We start from the raw sequence: 15,271 nt of genomic DNA, 5'->3' as shown, positions 1-15,271 counted from the left end.
ACTTGTTTTCTTTAAACAAGGAAGTGAAAACACACAGAATTCTCATCCCACTTCTCCATCGGTAACGTGACAGAGACAGACATGATCTCTTACATTTCATCAACTCTCCTATTCCATAACCTTGGAGTACAGGAGTTCCCTGGCTCCTGTTTCCTATTTAGAATACCACCTCACAGTCTCTGGCACATCACTGCACCTCACCTGGCATCCTTCTCTCTCACCAGCCTCGTCTTGTGCTGTTTCCTACCCCCTGCTTTATATTCGCTTAAGAGGAACCCACGTTCACCCCCTCCCGTGGTCCTTCAGCCTGGGTGCCCTTCCTTACTCTGTCTGATAAACACACAGTTTACCCTTCAACTTGGCTCAGACAACCCGTTGTCTTTGGAGCCTGCCCTGCCTCCCTGTCCCACTCTTATTCCGCATCGCCCGTACCGCCGACATATGCTGTCACACCCTAGTGCAATGTAAGTATTTATCTTCTTGACTAAGCTGTGAGTTAACAACAAAGCAAAACCTGCCCTTTCAGCCCTGGTAGTTACTAAAGTAATACCCATGAATGGGAACTTCGTTATTATTGCTGAATCATTAAAATGATTTTTAACAGCCACAATAACTAGAAACAGAAAGAAAAACAGAGCCAAAAACGAGAGATCAAACTAATGAAGTGGCTAACAATATGAAAAAACAAACCAACAAAAACTTATGAAAAGGGCAAAGGAAAAAATGCAGAAGATGTATAATGAAACACTACTGTTACTGTCTGTTTTGTGGTAGAGGTTTCTGAAAAGCAAGAAAGTTCATAAGTAATATCAACAATCAACAAAGCTCTAACAGCATTACAGGTGATATGTGTTTGCAGGGATTCACCTTTCCCATTAACCTGTTCACAGACAGATGGTCTGTAGCATACAATACATGTTCCAAGCATCAGAGACGCAACTCTGGAAGCCACGCAGAAATCCACGCTTTCAGAAAACCATGAGGTTGTATTCATTTTCATTTACTTATAATGTTGATGCATCATATTGATCTTTTTCCAAATGACCCATAGCTGGAAATAAATTTCTTTCAAACACTTCATAACAACTGCCTATGTATCTGTCTTTTTAAATTTGGTGGTTGTGTGTGTCTAAGAATATATAATTTGCTATGCATACATATTTATGTATAAACATAAAATTGAATGGCAAGAGACTAATCCAGTGGTATGAGATTATTTTTAATTGTCAAAAAGGCAAAAAAGCATCAACAGCAGCCTAATTAGTGCATAGTGTCTTGTATTAAAATCAGACAGTATCTAAGTACTTTAGGAAGCAGGTGGCTAGTGATATTCCCCAAATATATTATAAAATGTCTACAAGAACAATGGCGGTATACTTTTTTTCCCTCTGAAATCTGGACCTAGGTGACAAATGTTCTTGTGAAAATATTAGTGAGTCGTGGCTATCTGGAAAAACTGTGGCCACAAGGGTATAATTGATACCAAGAAACCACACTTGAATATATTCTGTCAAACTGCAGTCCTGAAACTGAATTACCAATGGCACAAGCCCAAACAAGGTCGTCTGTGCATGTGCTAAACTGAAAGTCATGTCATTGACATTACCTAGCAACAGATTCTTCGCAAAGTGGCACCTTCCCCAAGACTGTTAGGAAGATGTGGTCAAAAAGAGTGTCAACACACGGTCTCCCAGAGCTATGAACCGAGGAATTGTCCAAAAGGTCTTCGAGAAGGTAAAAATGATGAATGTAGACGTAATCATCCCCATTTAAATAATTTAAGAACCAAAGCCCAGAAAGCATCAGTAAATTGTTCATAGTCTCAAAGTTAGGAAGTGGAATGGTTTGGACTTGAACTCTAGCTGGTTTGGCTCAAAATTAGGGCATCATACCCAGGGCTGCGTGAACTTCTTTCCTGGTGAACTCAGGATTGCATGAAAGGTGAGCCAGCTAAATGACGAGCTCATGGTCCGGGCACCTTTTACTCATGGCAGCAGTGCTGAAATTCAGGAGATAAATGCTCAGTTTTAAAAGCTCTGTTCTGAAGAAAGTTAAAATCTGAACAAGGTTTTAAACATGTATTTGCCCTGCACCACCACCAAATAAAACAGACTGGACAGAAAGTCTGTTCAGCAAATATTCATTTTCCATCCTTTCATCTCCTTGTAAGGCATACAATTTCTCTTCTGAAGCTGGGCTTGGTTATGTAACTGGCTTTAGCCAATGAAAGTGATGGGATGTGCTAAGTTGCAGCCTAACCCTACGAGACATTGGTGACAGCTAATTTGCACCAAGAGACGAATGTTCCCCAATTCACGACTCAACTTTCAACCTGAGTTATAGAATGAGATGGGTGAAATGGGGCTACCTATAGACCAATCACTGAATTTGGGGGTCACTTGTTATGCAGAAATAGCTAACTAATATATGGAGTGAAGATGGGATGAAAAATAAAATGGTCAAGATATATAAAAGTGAGCAGATGGTAGTGTGGGGATGGCACAGAAATGTTAGCCTTAGAAGGAATCTTGAGAAAGGATTAAGACACCCAACGCATTTATTTTAAGAGACAGGCTCTTGTTCTTTTGCCCAGGCTGAAGTGCAGTGGCACAATCATAGCTCATTGCAACCCGAATCTTGTGGGCTTAAGAGATATCCCCCTTTAGCCTCTTGAGTAGCTGGGACTACAGGTATGAGCCATCATGCCCGGCTAATATTTTTATTTGGGTAGAGACAGGGTCTCAATATAGTACCCAGTCTGGTCACAAACGTCTGGCCTCAAGTGATCCTCCTGCCTGGGCCACCCAGTGTGCTGGGATTACAGGCATGAGCTACCAGGCCTCAAGGCAGCATTTTTGTGTGGTCCCTGCTTTCATGGTTGTGCAGCTTCACCACTTAAGGAAACCGAAATGGAAAAACATCTGCCTCATGGAGAATGAAGGACCCAAGCCCAATGCCTCCAAACAAGGAAAGTGTGCAAAAGGAACAAAGAGAAAACGCATCGTAGCTCTATGCTAAATCAAGCTATGTCTTTTGGGAAGTGAACTTCAATTATGAAGTATAAATTTTGAATAAAAGAAAGAAAGGCAGACACTTTGTGAGTTCTGAAAAATCACAGATGCATTATTTGTTGCAGAAAAGTTGGTGAAACATAGAAGAACTGGAAGGAAGGCTATTTAAAACATTCCCCAAGATTATGGCGATTACTTCTTCCCTTTCAAATGCAGAGTATATTGAAGTTTCTTTTAAAAATTCATACAGGAGAGTCATTCTATGCAACGGTAAGAGGCAAACTGTCAGACAACATTCCCAATTCAATATTATATTGTGCTTCAAGAAAAGATTTCCATATATTCTAGATTAAAAAAGCCTCATAAATAATCCAGTACATGTTCTGAAAAATGAAAAAAATAATTTTGTGTTTGCATTTTACTCCAGAGTAAAATTTAATCTCTCTTTTAATATAGCATGTTTTATATAAAGAGGTAAAAAGATGTAACTTTACGAAAATTGATTTTTTTACATGTTTAAAAATGTCCCATGCAGTATTTATCTAGGCATTTTCCATCTGCAAGTATACAACAGGCATTATATATTGATAACTTCACCATGTTGGGTTAAAAGTAAATAGAGTTGTGATTTGATTTAATGAAATTTTTCTTCATAGTGCTAAAAATAATCAAGACCAGATAGTGGCTTTAGGAGGGTGTCACCCATTATTCAGGCTATAGTTTTCAAAACTGTATCATGGTCTATAATGGCACACAGTAGGTTCGTATTAATTATGTGTCAAATGCACAACTTAAGAGAGGGAATGCCCCAGTCCAAAGCAAAGCTGAAGTCACAAGATCTTAGGATGGGGTGTAACCAGATGATTTGTGCCTTCTTGCCATTCACGCAGAAATCCTTTTGGTTTCCTGAGCATCCCTCAGGAGTTTTATAGACTAATGGGTAGGTGTAAGATTAACACCACATCCTCAGTGCATTAGACAACCTGGAGATAGGGCTATTCCAGTCTAGTATCCTCTAAACAAACATGTTCTAAATACTAAGTAGGAACAGTATTAGGGAGATCTGAATCTTAAATAGTCTTAACAACCTTGAAAAAAAAAAAAAACAAAAAAAAAAAAAGAAAAAGGTTTTGATGTGTTGTCTGGCCCTCATCTCCAGGGGTAGAACTAACGCAGTGATGATTTCTCATGCCAGCTGAAGGAGGCTTTCAAACAGCAATTAAAATATGCAAAGTCTTCTCAAAAATCTTCCTGCTTTAACTTTAAGGCTTTTCATGGCAGCTTTAAATATATATATATATTTAACTGAAAAATAAATATTGAATATATTCAGGGTATATAAAGTAATGATTTCATTACTATATACATTCTGTAATGATTATCACAATCAAATTATTTAACACGTCCATCACCACTCATGCTGTACATTAGATCTCCAGAGCTGGTTTATTAATAACTAAAAGTTTGAACCCTTTGATCAGTATCTCCCAACTTCACCAACACCCTAGCCCCAACAACCACCATTCTTACTCTCTGTTTCTATTCTATGAGTTTGGCATTTTTAGATTCCACGTTGTTAGTCCGATCATACAGTATTTGTCTCTCTGTGTCTGGCTTATCTAATTTAACATAATGTCCTCCAGGTTCAGAAATGCATTTTTAAAAATGTGCTTCACGTACACAGTGAAATATTATTCAGCCATAAAAAGGATGAAATCTTGCCATTTGTGACAACACAAGTAGTACTCTTTGAAGGCAGATATTCTGGCCATAAGACATTCATGGGCTTCTTGTTGCTTTCAGGAAGGAAGCAACCATAGACAACTTTAGATAGGATTCAGGTTTTAGACTCTTCAGAGACATTATCTGGCTGCAAAGAAGAGAGAAGATACTTCCAAGTTGTGGCTGATAGGCTGTACGGTGGCCCCACATAATCCCTACCTCCTGGTATTCACACCATTGTGTAGTTTCCTCCCTTTGAATGTGTGCAGGACTTCTGACTTGCTATTAATCAGCAGAATCTGGCAAATGTGATGAGCTATACATGGCTCCCATGATTACACTGGGCATATAAGACTCCATCTTGCTGGCCAACTTGCCCCAGAGACTCTTGTTGCTGGCTTGATGAAGGAAGCTGCTATGTGGGGAAAGCCCACGTAGTCAGGAACTGTTGATGCTTCTAGGAGCTGAGGGCTGCCTCCAACCAACAGCCAACCATCAGAAAGAAGCCAGGCCCTGAGTCAAAAAGCTACAAAGAAACAAAGTCTGCTAGTAATCTGAGTGATCTGGGAAGCCAATTCTTCCCCACTCAAGCTACCGGATTAGAACACACCCTGGCCAATATATGATTGCAACTTTGTGAAACCCTAGACAGAGGACCTAGCTAAGTCATACTCCAATTCCTGATCCACAGAAACCATGAAATAATAAATGTGTGCTGTTTTAAGCTGCAAAATTTGTGTTAATTTATGTAGCAAGAATACTGAATGATACACAAGTGGAGAATGTGAAGTGTGTTCAAGTGGAGATTGCGAATGAGCAGATGGTGTGGCAAGGACAGGAAGCAAGTAAACCTGATGAAAGCTTTGGATTCGTGGTTCAGTGCAGCATTCCTGCAACCCATCTAGTGGCTGTCTACAGAAGTGTGCTCACGAAAATGCATTAAAATAATAAACAAATTAGTGAGACAGAGAGTACAATGGGCAAAGGAACGACAAGCTGAGCATTGTAAGCTTAGTCCCAGAGGACACAGGGAGCCAGTGAATGTTTTTGAGCAGAGGAGTCATGTGACAAAGGTGTGTTTTAGGAAAATGTATCTGACATATAGGATGGACTGGAGTATACAGAAATTCAAATCACAGGGTGTAACATCACATTCTTATTTTTTCATCACACAAAATCTCACACGTCAAAATAGCTAAGAAGAAAAAACAAAATAGCCAAGTATCCGACACCTATTTCGGTTTCAAGGTAGTAGAACATTTCTTAACCTTTTTTTGTTTTGTTTTTTGTTGTTGTTGTTTTTTCAGACGGAGTTGTACTCTGTTACCCAGGCTGGAATGCACTGGCACAATCTATGCTCACTGCAAGCTCTGCCTCCTGGGTTCACGCCATTCTCCTGCCTCAGCCTCCTGAGTAGCTCAGACTACAGGTACCTGCCACCACACCTGGCTAATTTTGCTGTATTTTTAGTAGAGACGGGGTTTTGCAGTGTTAGCCAGGATGGTCTCAATCTCCTAACCTAGTGATCCGCCTGCCTCAGCCTCCCAAAGTGGTGGGATTATAGGCGTGAGCCACGGTGCTCAGCTAAAATTTTTTAAACTTTTACTTCTGGAAGCAGATTCTTTCAGATTATGTGATATGTGCCACATATAACAAGACTTCACACAAGCAATGTGTGTATGCTTTAATAATATGTAGAATGACTACCTAGGTACCTGTCACTCATTTTAAGAAACAGAACTTTCCAATACCTCCCCTGTGTATCACTCCCCATGGCATCATTCTATTTTCCTCCCCACCACGCCCCATCCCACCACACACCTGGGAAAACACTAACTCATATTTTGCATTATTCATTTACTTGGTTTTCTTTATAGTTTTATCAAATATCCTCAAACAATATGTTTAGTTTTGCCTATATTTTAAATTTTCTGTAAATTGAATCATACTGTATATATACTCCTATGTAAACACTTTTTTTTCTTTTTTTTTTTTTTTTTTTTTTTTTTTGGTGACAGGGTCTTACTCTGTAGCCCAGGCTGGAGTGCAGTGGTACAATCATGGCTCACCGTAGCCTCGACCTTCTGGGCTCAAGAGATCCTCACATGACAGCCTCCCAAGTAGCTGGGACCACAGACACATGACACCACGCTGGCTAATTTTTGTATTTTGGGTAGAGATGGGATCTCAGTATGTTGCCTGGGTTGGAATCAAACTCCTGGGCTCAAGCAATCTGCTCACTGTGGCCTCCCAAAGTGCTAGGATTACAGATGTGAGCCACCATGCCCAGCTGTAAAAGCTGTTTTAATCCTGTATTATGTGGCCGAGGTTCTTCTATGTTGATGCAGGTTTTGGTAACCATCCATTATCACTGCTATCTCCTGTGCAGGAATGTGCCACCATTGCCACTGGGAATACTACCATTAGTGTAGTATTAATTTCCCCATTTCATTGTAGATGGCTTTTGGAGATCTTTCAATTTCTTGCTATCACAAATAATGTGCCAGAAGCTTTCTTGAACTTTTCCTAGTTCTCCAGAGTTTCTCTAAGGCATCTTTATAGGAACGAAATTGCCTATGTTCCTAAACACTAGTTTATTAAGTAATACCAAAATGTTTTCCAAAATGGCTGTTTCAGTTAAGTAATGTATAAAATTCCCTACTTCCATATCCTTCCAATACTTGTTATTACCTTACTACTTAACTTTTTGCCAATCTAGTGAGTGTGAAATAATTTATCAGTGTTGTATTAACTGCAATGCCTTTTTTTTTTTTTTTTTTTTTTTTGAGATGGAATCTAGCTCTGTTGCCCAGGCTGGAGTATAGTGGCACAATCTCAGCTCACTGCAACCTCCGTCTCCCGGATTCTAGCAATTCTCCTGCCTCACCCTCCCAAGCAGCTGGGATTACAGGCACGTGCCACCATGCCCAGCTAATTTTGTATTTTTAGTAGAGAAGGGGTTTTAGCATGTTGGCCAGGCTGGTCTCGAACTCCTGACCTCAAGTAATCCACCTGCCTTGGCCTCCCAAAGTGCTGAGATTACAGGCGTGAGCCACAGCACCCAGCCAACTGCAATGCCTTCTAACATGAGTTTGAACATGTTTTTGATAATATGGTAGTCTTTATAGGACAGTTTCTATTCTAAGGCACTTGCCCTTTAAAAGCCACATGTCAAGTTGGCCAAACAAAACCTATGCCCACAAAAAGTTATTAATAAAGTTAAAACATAATGTGTCAAATGAATGTGTGTCTGTTAAGCTGTAATGCATGTAATATATATATATATTTAATGGGACATTTCACAAAGTCATCTATGATTAATCTTGGCTCCCAAGTGTACTGGTGGTATGACCTTGGGCAAGTCGTTTACCTTTCTAAAGCATTACTGGCTCATAAAAAGCTATTTAAGCAACACATTTACTAAAATTGACACATAAAGAAAAGGCTATCTGCATTATTAACATTCATAATCATCACTGCCCCTTTCTCCCTCAGAGGGTTTTCAGAAATGTACATTTCTCTTCTACTGTAAGTAGCTACAGTAAGCTTTCTCATGCAGATACAAAGAAAGGACCCATACTTCCCTTTAAACCTCAATTCTAAATTAAAAGATCACAGGTTACATGAACAGGTCACCTGGGTAACATAGTTTCTTCAACAATCAATAATTTTTGTCTTGCCAGGGCACCTTTTCACTTTCTGTTCCTTCTGCCTCAAACACTTTTCCTCTGGATATTCACACTGCCAGTTCCTTCTCATCTTTGAAACTCTGCCCTTACCTAGCTGTCCTTTCTAAAGCTTGCCCCGCCTTCTCCCGGGCCATTCATTTCTAGTCCAGCACCATGTTTGTTTGTTTCTGAAAATGTATCGCCACTGGAATATATTTTGTCTTGGTGTTTACTCGTTTTTTGCCTGATTCCCCTACTGGAATGTACACTCTGTAAACCTGGCTTGTCTGAGGTTCACCTTTGTGTCTTCAGAAGCTTGAGAAACACCTGGCTTCTAGGACGGTGGTTAACTGTTGCAGCTGGGCTTGATGGCTCATACCTATAATCCCTGTACTTTGAGAGGCAGAGGCAGGAGGATCACTTGAATCCAGGCATTTGAGACCAGCCTGGACAACAGAGTCATATTGCATCTCTATAAAAGAAAAATTTTTAAAAATCAGCCAGGCATGGTGGTGCACGCCTGTAATCCCAGCTACTCAGGAGGCTGAGGCATGAGGATCACTTCAGACCAGGAGATCAAGGCTACAGTGAGCTATGATTGCACCACCACACTCCAGACCCTGTCTCGAAGAAAAATAAATTGTTGCATTAGCTCATCTACTACCAACGTTTCAGAAAGGACTTGGTGGTGAAACTGGACATTTACATGTGAATTTTTATATTAATAAAACAGTTGGGCCCCAGACCCCTAGTCTAGCAGTCTTTATTTCCACCTCACTAGTTTCCCCTGAGTTTGTTTGCAAAGTTGAATTTCTAAAAATGCTAACAGAGCCACAAGGATTTCCTGTATTCTCACGTGTTTCCCTTTTACCAATAAAGAAGTTATATGAACATAAATCAACAAAATACTATATTTTCTTCATCTTTATATCCACCTGTTAGTTTTAGAGTTTTAATCTTTCCAATAACCATCCCATTGCAAGCTCTTGAGGATGGAATCCATCTCTTATCACATTTGAAATTCAACGAGGAAGCTCTAAGAGCACCATGTGACAAGAGGTACCGATGGATATTTACGATCAAGGAAGATGAGCAGCTAGAAGCAGCAGCCTGTCGATGAGGCCACATCGTATTACGAATATGGTTTATTACCAGCTCCCAAAGATATGCCTCTCTTTGGTCAATAAGAAAAGGATAAAAAGTTCAAGATAAGGAAGAGGCACTTTATAAATGAAAACGTTCACTAATGAAATTAGTATCGTTATTGCAGGAAGTGCTAATTTTCCTGCTCACTGAGAGTTTAATAAAAATGTTATGTCTACTCTATAACTGTGATTAATCAGTGTAGTATTGAGAAGTACAGCGATTCTTTTTCAACAAGGCAATTTTCAAAATTTGAAAAGGTGTAAATTTCATGCAAATTGCTTCATAATCATATATGTACAAAAAGGAGCCGACAAAATTGCAGTCACTAAAGGACTCATTAACATTTAACTTTTTCCCCCTTTTCTCCAACTGCTCCTTAAATGGTTTACGATAAATTAAATGATTTGACCAACTGAAAGGTATAATACAGGTGAATGTCAACCAAATGGTGATATTTTAAACCAACTCAAATGTGGATGTTAGGTTTGAACAGTGATATGAAATAGAAAGTTTTATAAAGGAAAACTGCCTCGATTCAATGAAAATGCATCTACTTGTTTTAATAACAATAGAGAGAGACAAGGAGCACTTTTCTATTTTTGATTCTTCTCAGTGGGAAACAGTACACCTTTGCTATAGACAGTCACATTTTTGCCCATAGTGTTCTTCCCCCCACCGCCACCTGCCCCCCACCCCACCCCGACAGGTCCCCACGCATCCTATAATTTTAAGCAGCAGTTTGCAAACCTGAGTGTTCCTCAGACAAAGTGGTCTGAAGTTTCCCTGGCCCACAATGATGGCTCACCTGGGAAGCATTCTGTTTCCCGTGTAATGAGCCAGCCCGAGAGGCTGACACCCAGGAGCCTCCAGTCTCATTGTGCGTAGTGTCCACAACAGCACGATCGGGGTAAATCCAGAGTAGGTTATTCATCTGTTTACATAGCTAAGGGAGAAGTGGATAACAAGACCTCACATGTAAGGATGACAGTGTTAGGATTACTAGATGCATCTACTGATGGCCCTTAAAACTTGTAAAACAGAAGCAGAAAACAAACTTACTTGCAGACGCTAGTATTAATATTGTGACAGCGAACTAACAGCCACTTGTTTCTGGCTTTTAAGAAGTTGGGGCTGGGCGCTGTGGCTCATGCCTGTAATCCCAGCACTTTGGGAGGCCGAGGCAGATGGATCACTCAAGGTCAGGAGTTCGAGACTAGCCTGGCCAACATGGAGAAACCCCATCTCTACTAAAATACAAAAATTAGCTGGGTGTGGTGGCAGGTGCCTGTAATCCCAGGTACTTGGGAGTCTGAGGCAGGAAAATCGCTTGAATCTGGGACGTGGAGGTTGCAGTGAGCTGGGATCGCGCCACTGCACTCCAGCCAGGGTGACAGAGTGCAACTCCATTTCAAAAAAAGAAAAAAAAGTTGGGGCCGGGTGCGGTGGCTCAAGCCTGTAATCCCAGCACTTTGGGAGGCCGAGACAGGCGGATCACGAGGTCAGGAGATCGAGACCATCCTGGCTAACACGGTGAAACCCCGTCTCTACTAAAAAAATACGAAAAACTAGCCGGGCGAGGTGGCGGGGGCCTGTAGTCCCAGCTACTCGGGAGGCTGAGGCAGGAGAACGGCATAAACACGGGAGGTGGAGCTTGCAGTGAGCGGAGATCTGGCCACTGCACTCCAGCCTGGGAGACAGAGCGAGACTCCATCTCAAAAAAAAAAAAAAAAAAAAAAAATAGTTGGAAGCCTTTTTTTAAGAAAAAAGAAAAATTTAATATATAACTTAGAAAGCAGTGGTTAGCAATTTCTGGGTAATAACTCAAAGTGATTCTAAATGGTCTAAGTACTGCCACGGTTCTTGCATTGGGTGGATTTTCTTCCCCCCATGCAGGCTTTTGGAGGGACAAAGTAATGATAAGTAGGAACAATTTTCCTCCCTCATCTTCATCCCGTACCTCATATATTTTCTAAAATGGCCCTACTCAAGGCAGTTACTAGGCACAGTCGATGTTCTTCAGAAGAGTTTTTCAGAGGATGATTTTTGGTTAAAGTGGCACATTTTAGAACCATCTGGTCACATGCATTAATGCACACTTTCAAATTCCGCACGGATTTTTACGATGCGTTCTTCTGCCCTAAGTGTCTCTCGCAGGCACTGTCTGTAAATAAGACAAAGACTCCTGCCGCCTTCAGTCCGCGGAGTAGTGAACAGAGGCTCTGGATTTCACATGGCAACACATTTTCCATTATACGCTAAGATTAATAAACCTCGCAGAGCCCCGACGAGCCACTGGAAAACAAGGGCAGCAGGGGTGCTTGTTTCTGTTCCATTAGACACAGGATGAGCTGCAGGCTCGCCACACTCTGTCACTCCAGCCGGTAACGGGCCTCCTTGAGACCACCCCGGCTGGAGGCTCCACTGGTTTGGTGGCCCAGTTGCGGGAGAAAAACTTTCTCCTTTTTTCCCCTGACTCAGCCAGAGAGGCAACGTGGATGAGCTGGAACTTTCCACAGTCAGTGGGGAATAGCCAGTAGGTTCTTCCTTGCCCTAGTTACACAGCAAAGGGCACCTTTTAAATACAATAGCAGGCTGCGGCAAGCTTGGGGGCCTTTCAGAACACACCAAAAAACCTCACTTCTGAGCAAAGACCCTGGCAGGCAGCACAGCTTTGGGAAAGGGTCGGGAGATGATGGGGGCTTAAATTGGGCTTCTGCCAATCACGGCCTTTACCAGGGTTGGGCTTGTGTTCTTGACTGGGTCACTCTGAACCTCAGTTTCTTCTTCTGATACTGAGAATGATGGATACACCTATCACTTAGGGCAGGATAAACAAATAATGACTATATGACTTCAGCCTCTTGCCTGGCACATAGAAAGCACACACATGTGAGTTTCTGCTATGATCACACTGGCGGTTGCTTCAATTTTAATTACTATCATGATTGCTATCGATACTGCTGGTATGACTAATACTATTCACAGAGACATGACCCCTTTGATCTTCAATTCTCTCAACTCTAAACTGATGGCAGCCATGCCCTGCTCTGACTGATGAATCAAACAGTGTGAAAAAACCATGTTCTTGGTGCTCAGTTTATCGCACATCTCCGCCTTTCTGGCAGGACTTCTAGGAGGAGGAAGTAAAGCCCACTTTGGTGTCATTAAAATTTCCAATCTCCCTACTGCACTGTTATGAGCCCTGTCCTAAGAGACTTCTCCCTACAGAAGGAAGCTCTGCAGTCTCGGGAGGTAGAAACCACAGCTTCCAGCTATCTCTGAGCCCTGACACCCGCCCAACCTCAGCACAGACAGCCTCATTTGGTCCTTGGAACCATCCTGTGCCTCACACTGATGCCTCACAATTTACAGCAAGGCCTCAGATGATCAGAGAGGAGAAGCCACAGGCCCAAGGCAGCAAAACTTTGTTTTTGGCAGAACTCAGAAAGCCAGACGACCCTCTCCTGGTTCTGATACCATGTTCTCCCTACTATACTTGCTATTTTCTGAATCACTAAGTAGAGATGTAAGTGACATAGTTGTCATGGACTCAATGTATGTGTTCTTCTCCCCAGCTCCCCCAACTTCATATGCTGAAGTCCTAAGTCCCAATGTGACAGTATTTGGAGGTGAGCTTTTGGGAGGTGATGAGATCTTGAGAGGGGGCAGGGAACAATGAGATTCATATCCTTATAAGAAGAAAAATGGTCCAGAGCCCTACCTCTCTCTGCCATGGGAGGATACACAAAGGCATGCATCTGGGAATCATAAAGAGAGCCTTAGGCAGGCACTGAATTTGCCCACGCCTTGGGCTTCCCAGCCTCCAGACTGTGAGGAATAGAGGCCTGCTGTTTAAGTTGCCCAGTCTATGGCATTCTGTTACAGCAATCCAAGCAGACAAAACAATCACCATCGTATGAATATCTGCTCAGTCACTGTTGTGGGGTGGGGACGAAAAACGTGATGGTCTTGCCCACATTTCAGTCCTGAGACATGGACCTGGGACAGCTTTATAAGGAAGACTCCAATCACGGAGGGACCGCCTGGATAAAGCTTATATTCTCTACTTCTGTGGATAGCCTGGAGGATATTGTTATCCCTACTCTGTGGATGAGGGAACCTGAAATCCAGAATTAGTGGTTGCGGTAGAATAATAATGACTCCCTACAAGAGAAGTCTACACACTAATCCCCCAAATTTGTAACTCTGTCATCAGGCATGGCAAAAGGGACTTTGAAGATGTGATTAAGTTAAGGACCCTGAGATGGACAGATTATTCAAGATTATTTGGGTAGTCCCAATGGAATCAAAAGAGTTCTTATAAGAGAGTGGCAGGAGGGCCAGATGAGGAGAATGTGATGGGACAATGGAAGAGGAATCAGTAAAGCACATGTGATGATAGTAAACTGTTGGTTTTGAAGGCAGAGGAAGGGGCCAAGAGCCAAGGAATGCAGGAGGCCTCTAGAAGCTGAAAAATGCAAGGAAATGGATTCTCCCCTAGAGCCTCCAGAAGGAAGCAGCCCTACCGACACCTCGATCAGGCGAGACGGATTTTGAACTTGTGACTCCCCAGAACTGCAAGATGATAAACATGTGCTGTTTTAAGCCAGTACGTTTTTGGTAATTAGTTTATAACAAATCAGCTATCAGCAAGAAGAAAGAAATACAGTGATGGATTTAGTCTTCAAACTTAGAGGCACCAATGCCAAAGTCAGCATTCCTTCTACTCTGCTATGCTGCCCTGATGAATGAATGAATGGACAAACTGAGGTTCCTTTCAGTTACAGTTGCTGGGGAGAGAACAGTCCAAGAAACTACTCATACTCTTCTCTCGGTTCCTACAGCTCCAACAACTGTGTAGTGTATCCTTTGGTTTTGTTTTCGTTTTCTACTTACCTTGTTAAAAAGGAAGGAGGATTTCAGATGGCATGCATATACACATACTGCATATAAAAACTAGAGAAGAGTCAAGAGTGAGGAGAGAAGGGAGCAAAAGAAAAAGAGGAAGGAAAAGAAGAAAAAATAAAACAGATGATCCGTAAATAGATCTTGACGGAAAAAAAATTAGGTTAAAATTTTTAAACAAATAAGGAAATAGGTGAAATGAGTTGACAGAGAGGTGCCATATGGTTCTATGACTTTGCTGGAGCCAGGCAGAAGTGTGCCAAAATTTATTTTTGAGCTCCTGAGTGGCCAGAGAAAAGAAGGGAATATTATCAGATATTAGGTTCAGATTTAAAAAGAAACTGATTGCTTAGGAGAAATGATCTTTTCTTGACATGACACCTTTAAGAAATGTCTCTCCCCGGGGTTTTGTGTGTGTTAACACTCACTCTCTACCCCTCCCATTAGATCCTGCCACCTGATCCTTGTGAGCGAGACAAGATTTTCAAGGATCCTCAATTTGTTGAATATCCCTGCAGCATATAACTCTGGATGAAATGTTCATGCTTCCTGAGACAGAAAACACTGGCCAGGGCATCAGCGAGCGTTCACTCACCAAATAACTGAATACTTCTGCATACCAGGACTACAGCTGAGGAAAAGGGCAACACTACACATTTTACTTCTTTACAACAGCTCCCGAAGAGTCAAATTCAAAAGTATTGTCTGCATTCAATTTTACTGTGCAATGAACCATCACAAATATTAGCGGCTATAAACAACAGCTATTTATTTTTAGCTCAAGACTGTATGGGTCAGCAATTTGGGCTGGGCTCGACT

The 15,271-nt window shown here is 41.6% G+C and overlaps 1 protein-coding gene across 5 annotated transcripts in view; it reads right to left on the bottom strand.

Moving 5' to 3' along the window:
• WWOX (WW domain containing oxidoreductase) overlaps positions 1-15,271 on the bottom strand; it is a 1,124,793-nt gene that overhangs the window by 633,589 nt on the left and 475,933 nt on the right. For 2 of the 5 annotated variants that reach the window (XR_010583895.2, XM_074026754.1), the window contains one exon: positions 1-15,271. This exon is cut by the window's left edge and continues 92,820 nt beyond it; it is cut by the window's right edge. The exons of the other annotated variants lie outside the window; for them this stretch is intronic. The gene's annotated coding sequence lies outside the window, so the exon portion shown is untranslated. 5 annotated transcript variants of the gene reach the window in all.

Source organism: Macaca fascicularis, chromosome 20 (genome assembly GCF_037993035.2).
Source record: "Macaca fascicularis isolate 582-1 chromosome 20, T2T-MFA8v1.1".
NCBI lineage: Eukaryota > Metazoa > Chordata > Mammalia > Primates > Cercopithecidae > Macaca > Macaca fascicularis.
Note: the sequence above shows the minus strand (reverse complement) of the source record. Positions and strands in the feature narration are given on the sequence as shown.